The sequence below is a fragment of the Colias philodice genome, chromosome 18 (genome assembly GCF_061535455.1).
Source record: "Colias philodice isolate Cphi_HAF_F1 chromosome 18, ilColPhil1 Martin Lab GWU primary, whole genome shotgun sequence".
Classification (NCBI taxonomy): domain Eukaryota; kingdom Metazoa; phylum Arthropoda; class Insecta; order Lepidoptera; family Pieridae; genus Colias; species Colias philodice.
The window spans coordinates 874,510-899,156 of record NC_143103.1 but is presented as its reverse complement, the minus strand read 5'-3'; the positions used below and the strand labels follow the sequence as shown (position 1 = coordinate 899,156).

The 24,647-nt window shown below is 31.4% G+C and overlaps 1 long non-coding RNA gene across 1 annotated transcript in view; it reads left to right on the top strand.

Moving 5' to 3' along the window:
- Nucleotides 1–1,977: 1,977 nt before the first annotated feature.
- Nucleotides 1,978–24,647, top strand: part of LOC149480216 (uncharacterized) — a 117,655-nt gene continuing 94,985 nt past the window's right edge. The window contains exon 1 of the long non-coding RNA XR_016317086.1: nucleotides 1,978–2,238. This is a non-coding gene — a long non-coding RNA (uncharacterized LOC149480216). The remainder of the gene's footprint in view (nucleotides 2,239–24,647) is intronic.

Below are 24,647 nucleotides of genomic sequence, written 5' to 3'. Positions count from 1 at the left end.
CGTGGTGTCTCCTCCATACGTAGTAATATTATCTCAATGGTTTCAATATTAATATATTATTATTATATAAAACGAATTTTATTTATTCCCTATCCTTTTCCTTTATACTTCAATTGATTGTATTTTTTCATAGGTTCAAGAAATATTCAGAGTTGGCTTGAGTATCGAGCTTCGAACATCGAACAGACGCCAGGACGCCAAGTTTTTTCAAAAAGCAAACAAATATTAAAGAATTTTTATTGAGTTATATTTATTACATTTATCTTAATAACTGTATTTGTGACTGCAAATAATAACAAATAATATTAATTGGACAACGCATGTTACCTGATGTTAAGTCAAAATTATATATTTTCTTTCTAGTGAAAAAGCACAATCATATTTTTGAAGTGAAAACTTCTTTAGCGGCGTTGGGTATAAAATCTTAAACTCGCGTCAGGACACGTGGCCTGATCGAAAAAGCGTAAGACGGACTTTTTTTTTAGCTTTTATATTCCATGCGTAAGACGGATACCATTCCAAAATATCAAACATGCTGAACGTTAATAATCAAGTTTTCACTTCTGCCGGCACTCCCGGAGTGCAACCCGTCTTTTTTTTATATATATTTCTATCCTGGTGTTAAAAAAACCATACCGTTTGTTGTGTCCATTTGAGCATATTAACTAGAGAGTTTTTGAAACAATCTCCAAACGACTTTGTAAAAAAAAGTCCTAAAAAAATTTTTGTAAAATAGACGTAAAATGCTTTTGCCCCATACTCTACTTAAATATTATAGAGATATAAATTATCTGTGAAATTTAAATACGATTTGTACCCTACTTGCGCTATTACCCACTATAACTTTAAAATTAATAAATTGTAGAGCTTTTGTAAGTTTTTAAAATAAATCTGATGAAAGAAATAATTTTTTTGTTTGTTCACACCAAATAAGCCCGAAAAATACGTACTAAATCGATTTCGATTAGGTATGTAGAATGCTACATTTATAATATGTGGCTATGTAGAGTTACAGTTTTTTTGCCTTTTTTTCGTGTAAACTTAGGTATACGAAGCCGGGACAAACTACTAGTTATAATACACGACGAACAATGAGTATATTTAACCAAATACACGACGAACAATAAGTATGTTTTACCGTCCTCAAGATTTTTTTTGTGAGAAAATGCCTGTGACCTTCACTATCACGGCATGTAGAGCTATCTTTCCATCTATAAAATACTCTATACTTATCAAAAATAATTTAACGATTTAGGCGTGATAGCAGACGTTTATAGTACATGTGAATGAAAAATTTTTCCAACACCAGTAATGTGTTAACAACTTAATTCGTAAAAATGCACAATATAGATAAAAAACATCACTTTATTGCTTGATGGGCTCGTAACAGTAGAGTTAATTTTGTATGGCAACAATTATTTTTATGGTTCCGTGTAATTGGAGAGGTTTTGTAAATCCATTATGTGAGATTGATTACGTTATTCAATTATTTGACAAGGGCTATCCGATGTACGCTGTGTTTACTGAAACGCAAATAATTCAAGCAAAAACAGAGATTTTATACTTATTTTACGTTTTATTAAAGAAAAATAATTGATACTAAATTATTTAAATAATATATGAGTACCTAATCGTTATTTAAAATGAAATTTTAATATTTTTATCTATCATTGTTGTACTGAAAGCCAATTAAGTACCTACCTATCATATATATTATAGTATTTTAAAGTAAATTCTTATCTAACATTTAGTTAAGTTCTTATATCATCACATTTTTCTAAATTGCTCAAAAATAATAAAGGTAGTACTGCACTGCGTGTGAATTAGACTCAAAATACACAAAAGCTCCGCACGTGAAGACGGGCTTTAAAATCGTAAGAATATTATATTGTTCCGATGTGTGCGTGCTTTGTGTCTGTGTGCGTGCCGCTGCAGGTATCGGCGCTCAGTTCCCTTCTGCCAGCCGAGCGAGAAGCGTGTAATGTACATTCATTGTCTCTACGCTAGAAACCGCCGCGTTCGAATATTCGTAATTAAAAAATTTCGAACAATTCTTTTTTTTCCTAATTTATCTATGTGGAATTAGTCTTTTTTTGTTAGTTGCCAGGATTGCGGATTTTGCAGTGTTGTGATTGTTGTGTATCTGTGTGTATCGAATTGGAATTGATTGTAACGAAATTGGTTGGTGTAAAAACTAGTGCTTGTGCTAAGTGTAAATTAATTAGGTGTATTGTTGGTGTAAGTACATAGTTTTTTCACTAAGTTGAAAACTACAAGAAAAATATAATTACTCTAACTCTATATCTCTATCGTTGGTAGAGATTTTTGCAGTTGATTTAAAATATATATAGAGTTGAACATGAAAAAATATATATTTTGAGATATAACATAGATACTACAAGCTTTAAATATTACATCGAAATAATCAATAAAATTTATATGCAAAAAATCTTTTTCCTTCTATTTGTTGTTTTATATATAAAGGTTTTACCAAAAAATGGCTGTACAAAATGTTTAATACATTTTTTCTATCGCTCTACATAAAGCTCTAGGCTCTACCGTGCCTTTTATTTTGGCATTTTGGCTCTATTATTTTTTATTACAAATAAATGCTTGCTCTTAATTGTGCAAGGTTATTGCGCTTGTAAAAAATATAAATGTTTTCAATTGAAACTAATATTTCGCTGCAATTTTTTGTCTATTCAACAGAATATCGTACTTCTGTTATTATTAAGTTTAATAATTATAATTTGAGTTTAAATAAGGGTAGGTTTTTTTACAATAATGTAGTATTCAGATATAGGTAGTGGGAATTCGGGTATTTTAATCACCGACTACTACAACTAGCAAAAACTGCTAACTTCAGTTAAAATTTTTATTATTTTATCACATAGGTCATCTTTTCGAAAGTTTTGTGAATATTATTTTGATTGAAAATTAATATGGGATCTTTCATTGCAACACGGGTAGAGCCGGGATATAATACTATATCCTTGTTTAAATTTTAGTTTAATAAAGTCTTCGTAGACATATACATTATAGAATATAGAGAATCGATGTAGTGCTTTTAATAAAAAAAAATATTTAACAAAACGTTACGTAACAATGCCATTAATTCAAATTAATTGAACATAATTGGATTTAATTAATTATTTATGAGCGATGTGAATTAATACATTTTATTCGTTATAATATTTATGTCAATACAAATTTTATTTTGTTCTGTTCTTTGGCATAATATTATGATATTGTATGCACATATTTTGTAAAATTAAATTGTAATACTGACATGATTTTAAAAGTGCAACTATGGAGTTTCTTGTCAGTTATTCTCCATAGGCTGCTTTCCGAATCGGTGGTAAATGTTAAAAATATGTTATGACAATTCAAATGTGCTTAGAAGAAGTCTAATTGAATAAAAAAAAATTTGAGTTTGAGTTCGTCTGCGACACGTGACACTATCAAAATGATAATATTATTTTCAACAGTTACACCTTCATTGGTCAATTAAAATTACACAAATATAAAATATCGGAAAATCCGAAAACTTTAAAAAAAAATATTTCAATAAAGAAAGTCCATTCTATTTTGTAAATATGTAGTGAAGAGTAAGAGCTTAGGATTTTTTCACTGGAGCAAAAATTTGTTTGTTTGTTACTCTTTAACGCATTAGTACAACACCCTATCTTCAAACGATATTGCTAATTTTCATGACAATACATAGCTTTTATAAACGCAGCAACACCGCAGTCAAACACTAGTTTCTTATATTTAACACTCAGCCATTTAAATATTGACCAACACTGTTAACATACTTTGCCACCCGTCTTTCACTAAAGTAAATAGTGTACTGACATTTTATTGAGTCTATATTATGTTAAACTAGATTCACGAGAGAGATTTATATGTATTCCTGTGTAATTGTATTCGTTTTAGCAATTTCATATGTGTGTAACTATTTGTATCTAGTTAGAAATATGTATCAATAGGGATTTTTTTTGACAAAACTAAAATATGTTTCTATTCAAATTGATTTCTTTTACAAGCTTTTTGGACTCATATGTTACATAACGATTAGTTTACTACCGGTTACTATCGATTTTAAGAATCTGTGTCTACAGAAAACAGCCAAGAAGAATCTCTATTAATGCCATTTTCAAATATACTTAAAACTAAATCATATATTTTTTTATTATCCTATATTATATTATACGCATATCCTTTACTGAAAACCAAAGGCATGCATGGTTCTTATATCTTACTTATGAACACCATATTAATCAAATTAAAATGCATGTTTTTTGCGAATATATAGTTACATACATATAATATGTATTTGCGAATGTAGGTACATAGATAGAGTATTTCTTCTCGTCATCTCGCCTCAAGGCTGACAGTCTTCCGGTTCCATCCGCAAGTTAGGCCAAGGTCTGGTAACAAACCAACCTATATCTATGAGATTACATAATATGTAAAGCCTTAATATATATAAAACTGTTTCGGCGTTTTTGTTTATGCATATCGAATTTTAGGATTTAGGATTATTAGTATAAAAAAGTAAAAAATAATCTGAAACAAGCGCTACCTATAAAATTGTGACACGTTTAAGTTAATAAAATAGTCACTTAAAGTATCGTATATCTTATATACATATAAAATCGTGTCACAATGTTAGTCTGCATACTCCTCCGAAACGGGTGGACCGATTCTCATGAAATTTTCTGTGCATATCGGGTAAGTCTGAGAATCGGCCAACATCTATTTTTCATATGTACCACGGGCGAAGCCGGGGCGGACCGCTAGTATCGTATATAAGAGACGACGATTATGTACCTACATATTATGTCATGGTAGTACCTATACCTACCACATAGGTAATTGTTTTATACATAATATAAGAATACAGTTAATTATCTTTGCAGCAAAACTGCGACAAACTGCTGCAGTTTGAAAGTTCTAGAATATCGATCATTCATTTTTATACGAAATTAATGTTTTAATCTAACGGTAGTAAAAGTTCGCAAAGTAACAACTACAGTTTAACTCAGAGTTTAAATTTAACTTTAATTTCAAAAGTTCGTTCAGTTAGAAGTAATTAGAACGAACTCAACGGATTACTATGAACTCAATATTTACGTATTTCCTCATAACGAGACGAAACAAAGGCACGAAGTATCTTGTATGAAAACTTTTTTTTTAATTTTCAGACCTTTTAAAAAAGAAATAAATTATTGGTTAAGTAACAGGATTTAGTGTGAGCAAGAAATATTGAATAGTTCTCTACAAATAAGTATTATGTTAAACTACTATTGTAACGTTATAATTGTGGTTATAATCTTATCTTAATCTTCTTATATATAAAAATGAATCGCAAAATGTGTTGGTAAGCGCATAACTCGAGAACGGCTGAACCGATTTCGATCATTCTTTTTTTATTATATTCCTTGAAGTACGAGGATGGTTTTTATGTAGAGAAAACGTAAATATTATGTACCACGGGCGAAGCCGGGGCGGACCGCTAGTATATTATATAAATCTCGTGTCACAATGTTTGTCCTCAATGGACTCCTAAACCACTTAACCGATTATAATAAAATTCGCACACCATGTGCAGTTCGATCCAACTTGAGAGATAGGATAGGTTTTATCCCGGAAATCCCACGGGAAAGGGAACTATGCGGGGTTTTCTCTGAAAACGCGGGCGAAGCCGCGGGCGGAAAGCTAGTATTTATACAAAAAGGTTTTCTATCGATTGATACAAACAGAAAAATCGTTTCTTACCAAATCTTTCCTAAAAGTTTAGATGAACAACATGAAGGTCACCTTAGTTAGCTCAGTGGTAAGTGACAATGACCAAGGAATCACCAAAGGTTCGATTCCCATGAATCTGTATTTTTAATTATATCTGTTATATTATGGAAAATATTTTTAGTACCTTGATTACTGCTCTACTATGCATAGTACCAATAACAATTGCTAACTTTGTCACGAGATGGCGTTGCTTGAAATGTCCGCCTCATTTATATTTAATTTTATTCAATTAAATTTTGAAATTGTAATCAATTTGTAAATAATTAATTGGGTCATGACTCATGAGCAACCTTTTACTATTTTAAGTAACTTTAACCAGTATTGAAAACAACTTCTACTATCAAAAAAATAAGTAATAAATAATAATTAATGAATAAAAGGTAGAAGACGTAGGTAAATGAACATTTCAATTTAATTAACACAGAAATATCATTTAGTAGTCTTACCTAAAGATAGACGAAGCAAAATAAAAAAGTATACGAAAATAAGGTTTCATGAAGAACAGAAAATAATTTTAATAAACTGGAAGCTTAACTTTCCAATAGAAAGAAACTCGAAATAATGACATTTCTAAATATACACTCGACTTCGACATTATAAATACAACGTAAAGAATCTGTTATAACATTTAATATCTATTCCCTTGTGCCTTTTGCCACTAAATTTAACATACTTCTGCGTATTCGGGTTACAAGTGCTTTTTTACTCCACAATTGCCTTTTTTATTTTCTTCAGCAAAATCTTTGTTTGACGTCTTCAGAAAATATTACAAGGAATCTTTTATTTCAATCCTAGTAGCTTATACTGAGATATTTCTACAGGGTTTGATAAATATTTATACATTTACTAGCGGTCCGCCCCGGCTTCGCCCGTGGTACCTACATGTTTAAACTATCCTATCTCTCAAGTTGGATCGAACTGCACATGGTGTGTGAATTTTATTATAATCGGTTAAGTGGTTTAGGAGTCCATTGAGGACAAACATTGTGACACGAGATTTATATATATAACTAGCTTCCGCCCACGACTTTGTACGTGCATCCCCGTTTTTCCCCGTTCCCGCAAGAATTTCGGGAATCCTTTCTTAGCGGATGCCTACGTCCTAACATCTACCTGCATGGCAAATTTCAGCTCGATACGTCCAGTGGTTTGGGCTCTGCGTTGATAGATCACTATATCAGTCACCTTTGAGTTTTATATATAGATATTAAGATATATACATTTTCCATCAGTTTAATTGATAGATTTTCTTTACGGTACAAATTGGTGCGGTATAAACTATATAGATAGATATTTTTTTTATTATCCACCAGGCAACGAACCTAGCCCCCCCTCTTTTTACCATACCAAAGATTCGGTCAAAGAGCAGTAATTACACTTAAAATTATATCCGGAACTGTAACAATTATTCACGCCCCAAAAATATATAACAAATCCTTTAACAAAATTACAGAAGTGGGTCAAGGTGAAATAGTTAACTGTGGATACGAGTACAAGCCTAATTCTACTCTAATGATAGGGCGATTTAAATTGCTACAGAAATATCATTTGTTTTCGGTAAAATGTAATCACATTGCTGGTAAAAATAATGGCTATCAGGGAACTGACAAATTGCTTATATTAATAGGACGTATAGGTATAAATAATATTTATTACCATAAGTTATTGCTATTTTTGGTCCCTTTACTAGGAAATAGAATTTTATTTAATTATTTACAACACTTTATTGTACAATCAAAAGAAAGGACAGACGAAAAAATAATAATATTGTGAGTAGATACCATACTGATAAAGTGTAGATTGGCAGATGTCTAATGTTGTGGAACATTTTGGATACGTCACATGCCGATTTCTTCAAGATACTTCCTTAACTGATTGGTTCCAATTGACAAAGATTAATAATTGAATATTGTCTAGACTAGAACCGTTGATGTCCTAGATCCTAATGCGAAGCTATACCTATCAATTATATTAAAACTGGCATCATAAAAGAGCTTGTTACGTATTTGAATAATATATTTATGTAATTCTATAGGTTCATCTATCCCTGTAAAAATTCGACCAGTAATTTTTAGTGTACAATATTTATTACTAAGTACGGAATAATCTTATCTATACATGTATGTTTGTTCCGGATAATTACCATAATGGCTTTATCGATTTCAACCAAACTTTCACTCACACCTGGCTTGCCTGTATTTTTCTATAATAGTTGACTCAAAATGTATTGCATCCGAATAAATCTATACTACGCCTGGACGAAATCGGCTTTTATGTTTGTTTTTCGCTCGACAACCCGGGTAGAGCCGGGGTGAGAGGCTTGTCAATACGTTTAAAGTGACAGTTTATTTTATACAATCACTTGACAGACAACCTCGACCTCCAGGGTTTGAGTGTTTTACAAGCCACTTCGGTCATAGTATAGTGACAAAGGGCAAACCGTCACAAAAGCTTGACATTCTTTTGAAATTCAATCAAAAATTATCTTGAGGGAATTGATGTAAAAGTATCAAGGTGAAACGTGTTAAATTACCTATTTATCCAAAATATCTGGTATTAGAAACATCTGTAAAAAGCAGTCGGAAATTGCAAAAATACCAAGATTGGTAAATGCAGTAATAACAGCAGTTTACCTACTATTGAGAAACTAGGAAAATGTATTGAAAATAGATGATTTTTTCCAAAAAACTATATCATGTAATTTTATAATTTCCAAAAGAAATGGAACTGTGTCACTCCAGTAGTAGATAATCATGTAACAAAGGTAAAAAAATTCATTTTTGACGAAAATTATAACGAAAAGTGCGAATTTTGAATTTGAATTAAGTTTAAAACAGATTAAACTATCATACCAGCTGAAATATGCCTGGAGTTCTCAAGAAACAGATTTTGACGTATCTTATACAAGTGTGATTAACTTTTAAGTGCTTGTTTAAGTTACTCATAAAGTTATACGCACTTACAAACTCTTGCTTGATTCCCGACACGTCGCATCTCGACGGCTTTCACGTTAACTTAAAGTTATATAACATTTTATAAATATAGCTTACCTCTTTGGTAATCTATACATCCTCCTAATATTATAAATGCGAAAGTTTGTGAGGATGTGTGTGTGTTTGTTACTCTTTCACGCAAATACTACTGAACCGATTACAATGAAATTTAGCACACATATAGAGGGTAACTTGGATTAACACACAGTATAGGTTTTATCCCGGAAATCCCACGGGAACGGGAACTATGCGGGTTCTTCTTTGAAAACGCGGGCGAAGCTGCGGGTGGAAAGCTAGTATAATCTATACTAGGGGTGCCTCATAGTTTCACTCACTAAAAATCATGGATAAATTATGAGTTTCTGTTACTGTACATTTACATGAAACGAACATAGAGCTAGAGCTAGAGCAAGAGCATTCTTTCGTATTCTTTTAGTGTACGAAAATTTGTATTCAGTGTTCAGTATTAGAACATTGCATAGAATTTTTTCGAACGCGATAAGAACAACTAAAGAATGCTCTACGACTGTTTATATTAAAATAATTTGACATAGTGGGGTGGATATTGTAGAATAATAGTTTAGATTTAGGATTTTGCGTTGATAAATAAAATATTATAATATTGATATCCTGTAATGGTAATTTGTTAAAAAATGTATTAAATATCTGTTTATCTCTGTCTTTATTTTGTTGAATTCTAGATGCATGGAAAATATTTGAAACATAATGTTTTATTTTCAAAATGTTTATTTTGAAAATAATGGTCCTTGTTAAAAAAAAACAATGCTTTCCTCTAAACCACTTCAAATAAGTCTGAGTTTACAACTGTACTCGAATACAATTATATTTTTTGTTCGAGTAATGGCGAGGCTATTTTTGTGGTCTTAACCACAAAGTATCGTTTGCTCCAACGGTTTTTGCATGAGTCTATTCGACCTAAAATACTATTTTAAACATTAAATATGTTATGTTTAAAATAACCTCCTCCTTTTTTTTGAAGTCGGTTAATAATGAAGTTCTCTTCGTAGGTAGTTATTCTCTTTATAATTTACATTTGAAATTAGCAAAGTTTTACGTAAAATCTAATTTCATTTAAAGTTTATTTCGAATTTAGTCAAAAGATAATATAATAATTTAAATTATTATCTTTATGTTTATTACAAAATTGCTGTCGTTCGGCCCTGTTTGCTTAAATCTTTAAAACTAGGCAACGGATTTTGATGCGATTTTTTAATAGATAGAGTGGTTCAAGATGAAGGTTCTAGTAGATAATTTGTTGTTGTACAAATACAACGCGGGTAGAAAGCTATGAACTTATATACAGAGATAATGTTATGCAAAAACTATTTTTGCCGTAGCAAGGTTTAAATCGACAAATATATTTTCAAATCAATGGAAATGAAATAACAATGTTAATGCAAAGTCTAATAATCTAGAAGGAATTCGTTAGAAATGAGAAAAAAACAAAGCTTAAAACACTTTTGTAAGAAACATTTAAATGGATCTTAATGTAAATAAAATCTGAAGGATTGAATTGGGATGATATATAAACAGAAAGGGGAGATTAAAATTTCTAAGAGGTTTAGGATTCGCCTGATATTAACATTCTTTTCATTTATATTTTATAATTTGCGTTTGGGAGCTTAATCGGAGATTAAATGTTGCTTACGAGGGTTCTTTCAATGACTTTATTAAGTTCGGTCATTGTGTGCAATTTTATAATATAGACTTTGAAGACTTTTTAATACCGTGTTTTTCATATAGGTAGTATGTATTAAATTTATCGTTTAGCTCTTTATTGATGTTGGCTGAGAATACAAATTGTTTTCTAATGCTTTTTTTTAAAGTATACATATTTTTGGCTAATATTACAGACTTGTCCTTTATGATTTCGATGTTGGTTTTTTTAATTATTATTCTATCGAAAACTCTATTTTCTCATAATCAGACTAGAAGAAGATAAATATGACTCCATAGTTTATACATTTATAATTCAAGAAATAAAAACGGCACACTCCACACATAGTAGGTATGGAAAGCTTCGTCAACAATGCTGTTAGTTGCTAGTAAAAAATCGATAAAACAGAATCAGTAGTTATTTCCGAATACGTGGGCTGGACCACTAATTGTTTGGACTGAAACATCTCATTACGGGCTTACTTGACTGCTGTTACGTGATTGGTCAATCACTTTTTGGTTTTAATCATTTAATCGCACGCACACATAGGCAAATATACTTGTGTGAATTAACAGCACTCACGTATTTTAAAATAATTGATTTATTGCTGTTTTGTAATCAATCCTTTTTTATACTTCCACTACTTTATACAGTTTATGATATGTATAAGATGTATTTTATTGATCATTTTAACAGTAGCGTAATAATTAATATCATCACTACCTAATATTGCGAATGTAAAAGTGTGTTTCTTTGTTTGGCTTTCCTTCACTTCGTAACGGAGCTTTTTGTGTATAAAGATGGTTAGGAAACTAGAGAGTATATAACATAATATATATTTTATACGTTTAAAGTAATTTTCAACTTAGTAATGTAGAGCGCTAAAAAAATGAAGGTACGATGAAAATCAATAATCAACAAAATATCATAGTGATTTTCTCTATTTTCATATCAAACACAAATTTCCTAACGTTCCACATTACGTCCACAAAAGCTTTCCAATTTTATAACTACAAACACTACTGCATATGGAACTACATGCAAATACGCTGAGATATTCCGGGCATTCATTAAAATAAGTATACAACCATGTTCGTTTTATTAATTGATAAATGTGACAGGCCTCGAGTACACATAGCATTTTGAAAATAGTTAATGTGTTCTCTCTCTCTCTTCAGCCTTTCTCCGTCCACTGTTGGACGTAGGCCTCTCCTAAGGCACGCCATAGAGCTCGGTCTTCAGCTTTTCGCCGCCATGCTGTACCGTATATCGTCATGTGTTAAATTTTAAATAAATAAATATTTAAGGAAATCTTCACACACTTCACGATCTGATCCCATACTAAGCTTTCGTTTGTGTTATGGAAACACCAAATGGCTGATAAACACAATGACCTATTATACTAGTAGACGCGGCATACGCCAACATCATTGCACTAAAAAACAGCGTAATTATTTAATTAATACATACCTACTTACTAACGCATTATCACCAATACAGTTGTTCTCTCTTTCACTCTCACGCACGAGACATAATACATGTCTCACTCATGTACTTCGTAATAACAATTAACAACTGCCGATTAAAATACGTCCAGCCACGACGCTGAATGGTGCGTGACTAAGTGAAACTCGGGCACTTAGCTGAGTTTTTTCTTGCCAAAATAGAGAGCGGGTAACGTATCTAGCTTTTTTATATATCATAGGATAAACATATATAATTTTAAATAAATACTTATAAGGATAATCGACACAGAGCAAAACATCTATGTTCATCACAAAAATATATGACCTGAGTGGGAATCGAACCCAGGACCTCTGGCTTGGAAGGCAGGGTCAATACCAACTAAGCCAACCGGTCAGTCATCAAATTTATCATTAAATTTGTAGAGTTGATGTTTCTCTTTGGTTGACGAATTAACTTAATAAATAGCGAGTGTATTTAAACAAAAATGCGAGTTTTGCTTACTTTATCTCGCTGACGATTTATTCCGTTCTTTTGTAAAAAGATTTTTCACTTTGCAGATTTTTATTATTGTAGGCTGTGAGCGTCTCTCAAGTGTGATTTATTTTTAGGCGAATCGATAAGGCTTTTGAGTTTCTGTTGAAGTTATCATTGAAGTAATATATAAAGTGAATCGTCGTTAAATGTATAAGTTAGAACTAGAGCCAAATAACATATTTTTTGCTAAGGCGGTATATCTCAAAAATAGCTTGAACAATTTTGAAGAAACTTTAAAGGAAAATAGACGAGGTTACAATAGAGTAGTTATGGTTACTTTTTTATAAATCTTATTTGGTATCATAAAAAAAAAAACATGCATAACACGTTCTCTGGCTAAGCTAGGCTACTGATATTTAACCCTTAACTAGAGTCGTGAACAATTGTTACGTGTGTATAGTCGTGGGTCCATTAGACCCATGTATTTTTAAATGGTCATAATTACTTATTTATGCATTTATTTATGTAAATTTAAATAAAATATGATATTTTAGTTTATGAAGAATATATATTATAAAAATCAACAATTAGAACTTTTATTTACTTAACATAATTTCACTTATAAAATCAGTCGTTGTTTTCTTATACAACAAAAAGGCGTCTTACAAAAATTAAAAATCTCAACGAAATTTTTATTTTTTTTAAATCAATTTTTTTTATCTAACTAAAAAAAGTATGTTGCTTCCTAGAAAAAACAAAAACAAACTAAAAACTCTTATATATAAAAAAATAGCAATCCCTAATTACGTGCAAGATTTACAAATTATATTTGCTCAAGTCATGCATATAGGCTCCCTGCATTTAGTGCATAAATGTACAGTTTTTGCTCTTTTGCCAGGCAAACAGAATGAACATCGCTTCCTTTTATTTTTATCTAACAACAAAATCTACATCATCATCGGAAAACTCATTATCTGATTTAGTTTCTGCAATACGGGTAGGTGTTGAGTTTTCATCGGAGTCTTCATCATTTCTTAACAATTCTTCATTTAACCATTGTTCTAACATCTCTTCGTTATCAACACATATACTTCTGGGATTCTACATAGCGATAAACTAAATAAAAATACAATAATAAATTTAATAACGAAAATAAAAAAGATACGTATCTATAGTCGTGGGTCCAGTGGACCCCTGTAAAGGTCAGTACCTACCTTAAGGAGTACCGAGCCGAACACGTCTGTCTCACAGGATACGCTCCGGCGTACTATAGGAAGGTCTTGAGCAGTGGGAGGTTCTGCGGTAAGTGCCGTGGATTAAACGAGACTTTAAAAACTCAACCTGGGTCCATTGGACCCACGACTCTAGTTAAGGGTTAATATTTTCTTAAGATGATTAGGTTACTTGACTCTTATTACCTTATTAGGTAGTTAATAATTTATTTAACCGATAACATTGTTCATAAGTGCCTTTAGAACGTGTGGGTGGAAATATCGATTGGAGCTTCAAAAAGTTGGGCCTGTGAAGCTTATGTTATTTTCAAATAAGTATTTACCAGAAAATTCTTTGAATGGTTATTTTAGTAAAAATAAACATAATATCTGAACAAATTCCCTCATAGGAGGTCCGTGTCCCAGAAGTGGGAACGTATATGGGCTGATGATGATGATGAACAAAATGCATCGTTATAACAATTTTAACAATACAATATTTAAAGAAATACCGCCTGCTTGGTACGGTAGTTGACGCGTGAGCGTAGAACCGAGGATTCCTGGGTTCGATTCCCGGTGGAGACGAAGAAAAAAAAATGTCTCGGTCTGGCAGGACACAGAAGCCTGATCACCTACTTGTTCCTAAAGAAAATCGATCAGTGAAACAGATGTATGCATAATGCATCTGCCCCTTACCCCACTTGGGGACATGGGACTTCACTACTACTTAAAGAATGAAGAAAGAATACTAAAACGGGTATAATCTCACAAACAGCTGCTAATCGAAGAAAATATTCAAACTACCGAAATAAAACCGGATTACGGTAAATTCCGTCGCGATCTTAATGTTGTCGAATCTTCGAATAATAAAAATGTAATTAGAAGGGTCTTCAAAGGTAATCTTGGGAGATTAATAGCTTAAATTAGCGGTCCTTTGAATAATGAACATTCCGGAATCTGGCTATTTTCATGTTTCCCTGTTTTCGTGTAAAATGATTAAGTGAAGAGTACTAGACTTGTTCTCGTAATCCCGTTATTTGGATGCTTTTATTGATTCGACCGTGAAATGTATAGCTTACGTTCCTTGGTTATTTATCCCTTTCAACTTCAAAAGGTATTTGTTTTTGTTTAACACGATTATTTTGTTATTATAATTGCGATATTGTATGTGAGGCTTCACTTTGTAGCCCATATAATTAATATAATTAAAATATACACAGACGAGATTTCAGTTTGGACTCATTTGTATTAGTTGTAGATTAAGATTGTATGATATGTAGCATATGTATACTTCTGTTATCGTTATAAGTTACTTATTTAAGTTTCTTATTATTATCGAAATGTTAATCTCTATTAATATGTAAAACAAGTTGTATGTCGCCATTATAATAATATTATCTTCTTTTACTTATAATAATTTGCTATTTATTCTTCTCTAAATATATATTATGGCTTAGGTAGGTACTTACACTCTCTATCGTTCTGTAATCACGAATGCAGTTCATGCACAAAAATGTTAATAAATGATTCAAAAGCACCATAACCATGAACACCACGGATTAACAAACATTATGCGTTCTTTATCACCAATAAGCCATACCATCTGATGTACTACAGCCCTCAATTATTTCATTAGAACGATTATACATGTCATAATCAATGCTTAAATTACCATAATTATCATGATAATGGTATCGGTAAAACACATGAATATTAACGAGCCGGTTAACATCAGCGGATTATTTTACATTTCAATTTATTTCGCGTTTAGTAGGCTTTTGTTTATTTATACCTATAGGTTATTGTTTTGGCTATATAGTGTGAGCCAATCAGGTGGAACTGTGGTCTGGCTTGTTAATGTATTTGATGGGCCAATACTAATTTGGGTTGATGTATTGATAGTGAGCGTTTTAAATGGAAATTTTGTCTTACTTTTCTATGTATTAACATCTACCATTAACAAATTGCTATCGTTTCAATGTTTCAATGTACAATTAATTGCGCTGTATTAAATAAGGTGAATGTTTAAAAACAATAAAGAGATTCCTTTATGAGTATATTTCATTCATAAATTTACAATTTTCTGTACATTTTTAAATGAAATATTTCATACTTTATTTGCTATCTCATGTTTGTACGTTTGTATTGACTTAATACCATTTTTATTTACTCTTTCAACAATCCCTTTACACAAAACAATCATATTTTTTACACAAACCTTTTTTAAAGTCATCAAATTAATTAAATTCAAATAGATCTGTGAATGTAGAAATGAGAACATACAATAGATAGGTTAATCTCTCTCTATTAATGTTTTAAGGGCCTGTTTCATCTCTTCTTGAAAGAGTGTTAGGTTAGTGTATAGGCTCATTTGACTCTTTGTGGCGTATATGTTCAAATATTATTTTTAGTTTTAACTGACAGATAACTTAATCTAAAGAAAAAGAAATAATTCGAGGCCGGATTCGAACCCGCACCTTCCACCATACCAGAGCGACATTTAGCCTCTCGGTTACCCGTGATCCCGCCAGAGCAATTAACGAAGGCAAAAGACGCGTGTTCGAATCCCGTCTGGCTTTTCCATTATTTAAAAATTTCTCAAATAAGGAGCGTTTTGAATGCTCATTGCTCAATTAAATACCATAACCTGAAGCTTTGAAATCGGCCCTTATTCTCGTAAATTGTAAGCTGTAGTGAACATAAAATCTTACCGTAATCGTAGGGTCATTTAGCAGGTCCCTTGCGATACCTTTAATTATGATCTCATTACCGCGTAATTTGCGTCCAATGAAATTGGGCTAATTATGCTATCTTGTAGCTTTGTTGATATGGATCTTTTAATATTGTATTGTTAATTGGTGAGTTTGACTGGAAGCTGTTAATGAAAGGAATAGAGAATGTGTATTCTGTTTTAAAGACTGAATAATTACATGACAACGTATTGTAATATGATCAGCGATGCATTTGAAAACTCTAGATCTTGTGTTTTAAGACTTATAATTTAAATGGTTTTATTCTTATGTTATCCTTTTATTATAAAAGGTAAAAACAAACTAGAATTATGTATGCATAGTCTTTAGACATAAATATAAAAGGTTTTAAAAGGAATATGGTAACAGCATGTCAATTTATGATTTACTGATAAAAATCGTTAGGTACTTCTAAACCACAAAATATTATACACAATTCTCTATCTTTGAAGATTCTTTTATATATTGCTTTATCCCTTTGTAGTTAGTGCTATAGTTATTATTATATAAGGACTGTATCCTTTGTAAGCGTTACGAACTAGCACTCACAGAGAATACAAGAATCTTAATATTACAATATTTAATTAGGGATGAAGTTTTACACTGGGATAATTTTGATGAGAAAATGGCTTAGTTTTGTACAAGTATCGTAGTAGAAAGTAATTTGATCGAAAATCTTACTAGATTAGATAGTTTTTAATATTATTTTTTTTACTTACTTAGGTTCTAGAAATTAACTTATTTTTAAAAGTAAATTATAAAAATATATTTTTGTTTTTGTTTACCTACACATTGTAAAACTAACGTAAACGTTCTTACAGAAGTATTCTCTTGTTTGATGCTTTAGACAGAAGAACTGAGTAAGAAAGACGAAGAAACATTATGGAATAATAATAGTATATAATCTTATATATAAAATTCTCGTGTCACAATGTTAGTCTGCATACTCCTCCGAAACGGGTGGACCGATTCTCATGAAATTTTCTGTGCATATCGGGTAAGTCTGAGAATCGGCCAACATCTATTTTTCATATGTACCACGGGCGAAGCCGGGGCGGACCGCTAGTAATAGTATATAAATAATTTGTTTTATTTAAATAATGAAGAATATATTATAATCAATAGATCAGGCATTACAGGAGTTATTACTTAAGAGAGCCAAATTGTCGGAGAATATCTACTAGTATTTACCTAGGTAAATATAGGGTAGAAAATAAATTATTTCCAAGCAAAAACCAAAGAATACTTAAATAATAAGATAAAAGAAAATTGTGAAACTTTATATTATTCATACAATAATTGAAGTGGAATAATGAAAGGAGTTTTTCTTTTATAAAGATTAATTATTATAATTACTTGACGAAGAATCTCGCCTTGCGGCGTTTATTGTTTTTAAATTAATGCTATTTATGTCTGTGTTTATTATTTTTATTTAATGAAATAATAAACTGTGTGGTTTCTACTGATAATTAAATTCTCTGCAAAATTTGATAAAGTATACTTTTACTTCATATGCCATGAAAAGTGAAAAGTTTGTTAAAATATTATAACAAATTAGCTTATGACAAACAAACAAATTAACACTATTTTTTGTAACAGATTTTATTTCCATAAAAATCTTCCTTATTCAAAACGAACGTGACAGGATTTTAAGTGGCAAAACAAAAACTAATTTATCCATCAATACAATCCACAATAGTAAGATAATAAAAAATCACTACATAGTATAAAACAAAGTCACTTTCTCTGTCTCTATGTCCCTTTGTATACTTACTTAAATATTTAAAACTACGCAGCGGATTTTGATGCGGTTTTTTAATAGATAGAGTGATTCAAGAGGAAGGTTTTAGTATAGTAATTAATTAGGTTATAGACAAAGCGGGCGGTAAGCTAGTATTTTATAAAAACAACACTTCAATATTTCATTTAATGCTTTCCCTAGCACTGTAAACAAGTACTTGCATATTCAATCTCGGTATGTTAGATGGAGTAATCAAAAACTCATATTTTTCAAGAGGAGGGACGTAATTTCATTATAAATGTAAAGGCATGGATACACTTGCAATGGGGCATTGAATAGTGGATACAGGGTTTGGGGTGGAGTACACTGTACCATGTTCAATGAATAAAAACATTTTATTATGTTATTGGATTGATGCTGTTATGCTAAAACAAGAAAAATTTTGATTTTTATTCATAAAGTTTTTATATAATTTAATATACTTTGATATGAATAAAATCAAAGAAATTACATGATAATTTAGATCTTAATGAAAAATTATATTATAAAAGCTGGATGATCAGTGATACCATTGTAAAACAAAAAAGGCTCTAACAGTTTAAGATGTTTGTTTCTTTTCATAAATAAACATACTTTTTAAAACAAAATATACGCTGCACAAAACAAACCCACCCATGAAATCTCTACAAACAGTCATCCCATACTTTGAATTCACGAACAGTCAAGCCAATGTTTAACATAGGCACATCACGATCCGACAACATATTCCTGTTTCATGGCAAAACAAAACACAACAAAAGACAAACAAGAAAGTCTTCTCGACTCGAAAGGAAAACATGAATCGAGAAATCACCCTCCTTAATGTAAATATTGACGGATGACCGCACATCTAAGAGCGTAAACGCACTATGCGGGTAGCCGCATTGCGGGTAGCCGTCCGGCTGACCGCAAGCACAATTATGTACGTAATATTCATTTCTATGCGCACTGCGATGCGGCTACCGCAACCGCACAGTGCGCATAGAAATGAATATTACGTACATAATTGTGCTTGCGGTCAGCCGGACGGCTACCCGCAATGCGGCTACCCGCATAGTGCGTATACGCTCTAAGCCACTACCTTTCTTTTGCTTGCGTGATTCCTGTATCGGAATACACGGCAAATTACTCCGATTCAAAATTTCACCTTAAAAGTTTTCTTTACATCTATTTAAGGCGAATGCGTCGCCCATATACGCAATTTTTGTGTCAAATATTTTCAGAAACATTTTTATTGGAGTTTTTTGTGGTTGGAAATAGAATTGACAAATAACGACCTAAGTACAGAGATTTTAACCTGTGTTTTAACTAAAACGATAGTTTGACATTACAAATTGGGAGTGCGTGCAAGAATGAATTTTCTTATCAATTTATCACACATTTACTTTACCTTAAAAGTATGATATTATATCTGATATTAGGCATGGCCTAGACTAGAACAGTGAATATGAAAGGGCACCTTGTAATAGACTAATAGCGTGATACTTGGTGATACTATGAGCCTAGTTAAATTTTTTATTAACTATGTATTTTATGTATTACACTCAACCAGTATTTAGCCGTTGTAGGCGATTATGATCTAAGCCTCCATAGGTCTATTCTTGTAGTAACTATTAGGACGAATAATATAATTGTGATAGTTACGATATACTTTATACTGGAACATGTCTTCTAGTTATACTATAGTGTAATTCTGAGACTACACCCCTTAATCCAAAGGTACCTATGACTATGTCAATGTATTTTACTCGCGTCTCTGTAAAAGATACAAAAAAGCTTATTCACCATTCCGTAAATATTGTAAAAGAAAGAAGACAAAGGATGAACAGATGCCAATACAAATAAGTGTCTGTCAAGATCAGATCAAAGATGTCTTTGTCTTGACTTCATGTTAAAGCGAACGATCATTTTAGATTATTCAGCTCACTATCTCTGGAAGGAATAACGTATGTATCTATTTTTTCCCGTAACGGTCCCAGAATTACAATGTAATTTGGTCACATTTTTCACCTGACAACGGAAAGGGGTGTTATAAATTTGAAACGTGTGTATGTTGGCAATAGACACATACGTATGTAATACTTGAATTAGGTATAGAAAGCTATGTTATGTATAATTGATTGTAGATGGTGATAATATGGTAATTCACATTAAGGACAATTTGTGTTGTAGAAAAAATTAGATTACAGGTTTTACTGGGATCATATATAGATAATATCTTATTGAATTGAAGCCAAAATCAGTAGGCTTATTGTTAATTGAAGGGGGAGAATAGTTACTGATGATGACGATAAAAACTGTCAATCAAATAAAAATAAGAAATAATTCGAAAATCTCGATCGCTAATTAAGCTGTAAATTATTGTAATCTTGGGAAAGAATAGTCATACTCATGATGGTAAATTTAACTGACAGCAAAAAATTTTAAACGTAACGCAAATTACTTTGAAAATAATTACGTAAATCAAAGTATATATGTGTGTATATGTAACATGTAGCATACACATACACAAACAAACTAAGCGGACCCTAATTCTCATTATACATTCGGCCGGGACGGAAATTATTTGAAATGAGCACAAAATATCTTCTACTAAATTAGCATAATCCGTAAGGGAGCGTTTAGCCCTAGTTGGTCTTTATTAATGTGCTCGTATTTAGTGATTTTAGTGTAAAGATGTTGATGGCTTGTTTTGGAGATTATGTAATTGTTACATACACCAGGGGGATAATATGTTATTAGTAGCTGGAGGTTGTTTAAAGAGAGTCGAGAACTTAAAAGGAATGTAATTTTAGTTCGAGTATAATAGTTTTTTTTTTGATTCCTAGAAGCATATAAATAAGAGTAAAGGAAAATTTGAATGATTTCTTCAAATTTATTTCTGAGAAAATTTATTCTTTTATGTTTAACTTGAGCGCACGTGAAAATATGAAAGTCTTATAGAGGTTCGATTCGTATTCTGGGACATGTAAAAAAGATCTAAGAAGAGGCCAATTAAAACTAAATATAGCATTTGGATCAATAATTACAATACACGTCAACCTAAAAATATGCTCTACAACCATGCATACATATAGAGACTGTGGTAACTAAAATTTATTCCGTCGAAGTTGACTTCGAAAATTTTCCAATACCTGGTTTACAATACCAAAATTCGGAACACAACTACATAAATACGAACATGAATTCATACAATCATCAACACGGCTCTCCTTGAGAAGTGGCAACAAAACAACGGAACAGCATACCGTCTCATTATATTTCTTTTTCAATTTCCGCAGACGCAAATGTCAAGAGTCACATTAGGTAACCCACAATCAAAACATGAATTTGACAAGCGCACAATGGAGTTAACGATAGCCTACATGCAATATTTATCACTAAAGTTGGACACGTAAAATCTAGAACAGTTTGTGCTAAAGAAAGTTATTTTAGTTCGGGAGCTCGGTGCGAGATTAGGTAGGTCATCTGCCATTTGAATAATTAATTTGGCTTGGGCACATTGATGGTGGATGAAGATTCGAGTGCTTATCATCAATTATGTATGGCTTAAAAGCGATCAACGCGTTTCCTTGTATTTTCTAGAACCATAAATGTAACATGTTTCTTTCTTCTTCATTTATTATGGGTTGATATTCGATTGCTGATAATGTATTCATGTTGTATTATGATTTAGGAAACTTTCTTAATTATTAAATTAAAATCACATTTAGACTTAAGTATAACACATGTATTTATCATTTCTATAGATGAAATCTTTATTCATCATAGAGAAAACTATATCAAAAGCACTTTAATGTGAGCTTTAATTTCTGGTTTATTATGAAAATATCACTCCACATCCAATTGCCATCATCATCAATAAATCCACGAAAAATGTATTCCAAACAAAAGTGAATTCCGAACCGTAACATAAATGTCTGTTTAATCATTATTTATACGCCATTTGCAAACGTGATGAGTTAGTAGAAATCGAAACCGGTTCCTGGACTACGTATTTGCATTGACCGTATTTTGATAATAATTTTATATTTAATCGCGACAGATGTTTTCTCGCATCATGTTGATTTAGGAAACTATAAAAGTGGAAGCACGCGCCGAATGAAATTTGAACACGCGTAATTTCGTTTTTAAACTCATGACGTTTATTTAAAACTGTGCAAGTTTGTATTTTAATGTTTGTTGCTCAGTTTTGATAGTTCTGTTAAGTTCGTATAATAATAATTATGTTTTGTGTCGTATATGTAATTTCGTTCAATTTTTAATACTAAGTGTATTCTTCCTAGATGTTTACCTAATATTTTGAATGAGTATTGTATTATAAAATAAACATCAAATTAATCATTCCTATAACTGTAAAGAATTAATAAGTGTAACACTTCAAAATAACAAGATGAAATATTTTATGACAATCTAAATCTATACAAATATTATAAAGCTGAAGAGTTTGTTTGTTTGTTTGAACGCGCTAATCTCAGGAACTACGGGTCCGATTTGAAAAATTCTTTCGGTGTTAGATAGCTCATTTATCGAGGAAGGTTATAGGCTATATATTATCATCACCGTAAAACCAATAGGAGCGGAGCAATACGGGTGAAACCGCGGGCCACAGCTAGTAATTTAATAATTAGTTATTCTTCTACTTCTATTACACACGTGTATTTTACCACTACATCGAAACAGGTCACCATTAGAAATAATCGTATCTATCCAAATGAACCGTAATTAATTAAACAAAGGGAGTTAAAAGGTAATGGTGCTAAGGGGGGGTTTTCCGGTACAATAGTTAGGCAGTAAAAGCTTTGCGGGGTAAGAGCCATTACGTCCTTTGGATATAGGCTAAGAGGATCTACGTTACTGGCGATTTAGAAACAACGAATTACTATTAATATATTATATGTATGATACTTTAGAGGTAAGGCTTTTTAACGAATATAAATAAGACGAAAGCTAGGACTAGAAGCTTGTAATGACTATCAATATAATATTATATGTAGATAATAACTAGCTTTTCATCCACAGCTTCGCCCGCGTATTCAAAGGAAAACCATAGTTCCCGTTTCCGTGGGATTTTCAGGATAAAACATATCATATTTGTTAATCTAAGTTGCCATCTATGTTATTAAATAAATTTCATGAAAATAGGTTCAGCGGTTTTTGCGTGAAGGAGACAAACAAATAACAATTACACATCGCCTATATAATAGAAGATTGGAAAATATATTAGTGTAGAAATAGAAAATTGGAAAATAAAAATTAGTATCATAGATATGCATCTGTTCTTGTAACATATAGGTAAAAGCTTCCTATAATTCTACTAATCGATCTATTGAATCATAGATTGTTTCTTTTTTTAACACTAGCGGTCCCCGTGGTACATATTTACTTTTTCTCTACATAAGAACCATCCTCTTACTTTAAGGAATATAATAAAAAAAAGAATTATCGAAATCGGTTCACCCGTTCATACGTGATGCCGTGACAACGCGAAACGGGTTTCATTTTTATATCTTATAATCTTGATATATATAAATCTCGTGTCACAATGTTTGTCCTCAACCGCTAAACCACTTAACCGATTATAATAAAATTCGCACACCATGTGCAGTAGTTCGATCCAACTTGAGAGATAGGATAGTTTAAACATGTAGGTACCACGGGCGAAGCCGGGGCGGACCGCTCGTATATATTATACATATAGATTACTTTAACCGGGGTAATGTTACTGGAAATCGTGCTTCATTCAATAAGGATAAAAAATGCATTTCTATGGCAATTTGTATTAATTATGTTGATTTACCATAAAAACCTTTCTATAAAAAAGACCTTCTGTATCCTGTTTGCAAAATAAAATTTATTTGCATTTTTTTAATCAAAATGTCGTTACCTTTTTTTATATACTTACAGAAAAAGCTTCCTTAAAAATAAGGAAAACAGTCACAAAGAAACATAATTATGTTTATTTTCCTTCGATTCGTTTGCATTATTAAGTAAATTTCAATGTAATAATAATTACCTTATAATCTGGTTTGAAGTAATTTACAAAATTGAAATAATTGAAGATGGACTAGCTCCAGGGATTATCAAAGATGTCAAGACTTTTGAAGGATATAATCGAAAATGGTTCTCTGAATTTAGGTCAAGTAAGATCGTAAAATTAAGACGAGCTGTAACATGCCAACGGTGATTACGGGAACTTTCAATTATTATCTACGATTTCTGATTGGTTTAAATTATTTAAATGTATAACTTATTATAAACGCTCATGCCATCTGCTTCTTCAAATATTGCTGTTTATTTGTATGCGAAAATTCGGCATTTTTTTTCAAAATAATAGTTTTATGTTACGCATTTATCTCTCTCTTCTCTACTTCAGCCACGATAAATAATTTCTGTTTTAAAACTATAATTCTAGAATACAACAAACGTTACTCGGAAAAGATCTTCCAAATAGCAAACGTATCTAATTTTCACACCATTCTT